This window comes from Arachis hypogaea, chromosome 9 (genome assembly GCF_003086295.3).
Source record: "Arachis hypogaea cultivar Tifrunner chromosome 9, arahy.Tifrunner.gnm2.J5K5, whole genome shotgun sequence".
Classification (NCBI taxonomy): domain Eukaryota; kingdom Viridiplantae; phylum Streptophyta; class Magnoliopsida; order Fabales; family Fabaceae; genus Arachis; species Arachis hypogaea.
Genome location: NC_092044.1, coordinates 30799537 through 30802541, shown reverse-complemented (window position 1 = coordinate 30802541; position 3005 = coordinate 30799537). Strand labels below are relative to the sequence as shown.

At 31.8% G+C, this 3005-nt stretch overlaps 1 non-coding gene across 1 annotated transcript; it reads right to left on the bottom strand.

Moving 5' to 3' along the window:
• Positions 1-2281: 2281 nt before the first annotated feature.
• Positions 2282-2385, bottom strand: LOC112713522 (small nucleolar RNA R71). The gene has a single exon (XR_003158495.1). It is a non-coding gene; the product is annotated as a small nucleolar RNA R71 (small nucleolar RNA).
• Between the last annotated feature and the right edge of the window lie 620 nt (positions 2386-3005).

Sequence of the window (3005 nt, the reverse complement as noted above, 5' to 3'; positions counted from 1 at the left end):
GAATCCACTTAACTGAGATTTACAAGGTGACCATAGCTTGCTTCATACAAACAATCTCTGTGGGATCGACCCTTACTCACGTAAGGTATTACTTGGATGACCCAGTACACTTGCTGGTTAAGTTGAACGGAGTTGTGTCCACACATAGTTGAAAAAGCAATGAATTTTACAAAATACAAAAACAAAGGAATCACAATTTCGTCCACCAAGTTTTTGGTGCCGTTGCCAGGGATTGTTCGAGTATGGACAACTGACGGTTCATCTTGTTGCTCAGATTAGGTAATTTTCTTTTCAAAAAGTTTTCAAAAAAATCTTTCAAAATTTTTTTTATTTATTTTTCGTTTTTCTAATAATATTTTTTGAAAAAATTAATAAAAATACAAAAAAAATTCATAAAATCATAAAAACCAAAAATATTTTGTGTTCTTGTTTGAGTCTTGAGTTAATTTTTAAGTTTGGTGTCAATTGCATGCTTTAAAAATTTTTCTTGCATTTTTTTCGAAAAATTCATGCATCCATAGTGTTCTTCATGATCTTCAAGCTGTTCTTGGTAAGTCCTCTTGTTTGATCCTGATGTTTTCTTGTTTGGTGTTTTTTCTTGTTTTTCATATGCATTTTTTGTTTGTTAGAGTCCATGCATTAAAGATTTCTAAGTTTGGTGTCTTCCATATTTTCTTTGCATCAAAATTTTTTTTCAAAAATATGTTCTTGATGTTCATCATGATCTTCAAAGTGTTCTTGGTGTTCATCTTGACATTCATAGTGTTCTTGCATGCATTAAGTGTTTTGATCCAAAATTTTCATGTTTTGGGTCATGTTTGTGTTTTTCTCTCTCATAATTAAAAATTCAAAAAATCAAAAAAATATCTTTCCTTAATTTTCTCATAATTTTCGAAAATTTGAGTTGACTTAGTCAAAAATTTTTAAAATTAGTTGTTTCTTACAAGTCAAGTCAAATTTTCAAATTTAAAAATCTTATCTTTTCAAAATCTTTTTCAAAAATCATATCTTTTCCATTTTTTTCCTTTTTTTTCAAAAATTTCAAAAATCTTTTTCAAAATATTTTCAAAATCTTTTTCTTACCTTTATATCAAATTTTCGAAAATTAGCTAACAATTAATGTGATTGATTCAAAAATTTGAAGTTTGTTACTTGCTTGTTAAGAAAGGTTCAATCTTTAAGTTCTAGAATCTTATCTCTTAGTTTCTTGTTAGTTAAGTAATTTTAAAAATTAAATCTTTTTCAAACATATCTTTTTATCTTTTATCTTATCTTTTTCAAAAATTTTATCTTTTTCAAAATTTGATTTCAAAATATCTTATCTAACCTCTTATCTTCTTATCTTTTCAAATTTGATTTTAATATCCTTTTCAACTAACTCTTTGACTTTTTGTTTGTTTCTTATCTTTTTCAAAACCACCTAACTACTTTTCCCTCTCTAATTTTTGAAAATATCTCATCTCTTTTTCAAAAATTCTTTTTTTTTAAATTTTAATTTTAATCTTATCTTATTTCTAATTTTCAAAAATTACTAACCCTTTTTTTAATTATTTTCGAATTTTCTATCTCTTCTCTCTTATTCTATTTAATTATTTAATTACTAACACTTCTCTTCACCTCTCTTCACCTAAATATCCGAACCCACTCTTCTTCATTCTTCTCCCCTTTCTTTTTCTACTAACATAAAGGAATCTCTATACTGTGACATAGAGGATTCCTCTTCTTTTCTTGTTTTCTTCTCTTTCATATGAGCAGGAACAAGGAAAAAGGCACTCTTGTTGAAATTGATCCAGAACCTGAAAGGACTCTGAAGAGAAAATTAAGAGAAGCTAAGTTACAACAATCTAAAGGTAACCTTTCAGAAACATTAGAACAAGAGAAGGAGATGGGAGCCGAAAATAATAATAATGCAAGGAGAATGCTTGGTGACTTCACAAAGCCAACGTCCAAATTTGATGGAAGAAGCATCTCCATTCTTGCCATTGGAGCCAATAATTTTGAGCTGAAACCTCAACTAGTTGCCTTAATGCAACAAAACTGCAAGTTTTATGGACTTCCATCTGAAGATCCTTATCAGTTTTTAACTGAGTTCTTGCAGATTTGTGAGACTGTAAAGACGAATGGAGTTGATCCTGAAGTCTACAGACTCATGCTTTTCCCTTTTGCTGTAAGAGACAGAGCTAGAATATGGTTGGATTCACAACCTAAGGATAGCCTGGACTCCTGGGATAAGCTGGTCACAGCCTTCTTGGATAAATTCTTTCCTCCTCAAAAGCTGAGCAAGCTGAGAGTGGATGTTCAAATCTTCAAACAAAAAGATGGTGAATCCCTCTATGAAGCTTGGGAAAGATACAAGCAGCTGACCAAAAGATGTCCATCTGACATGTTTTCAGAATGGACCATATTAGATATATTCTATTATGGTCTATCTGAATTTTCGAAAATGTCATTGGACCATTCTGCAGGTGGATCTATTCACCTAAAGAAAACGCCTGAAGAGGCTCAAGAACTCATTGACATGGTTGCAAACAACCAATTCATGTACACTTCTGAGAGGAATTCCATGAATAATGGGATACCTCAGAAGAAAGGAGTTCTTGAAATTGATGCTCTGAATACCATATTGGCTCAGAACAAAGTGTTGACTCAACAGGTCAACATGATCTCTCAAAATCTGAATGGATGGCAACATGCATCCAACAGTACTAAAGAGGCAGCTTCTGAAGAAGCTTATGATCCTGAAAACCCTGCAATGGCAGAGGTCAATTACATGGGTGTACCTTATGGAAACACCTATAACTCATAATGGAGAAATCATCCAAATTTCTCATGGAAGGATCAACAAAAGCCTCAACAAGGCTTTAACAATGGTGGACGCAATAGGCTGAGCAATAGCAAGCCTTATCCATCATCTTCTTAGCAACAGACAGAGAATTCTGAACAAAACACTTCTAATTTAGCCAATCTAGTCTCTGATCTGTCAAAGGCCACTTTCAATTTCATGA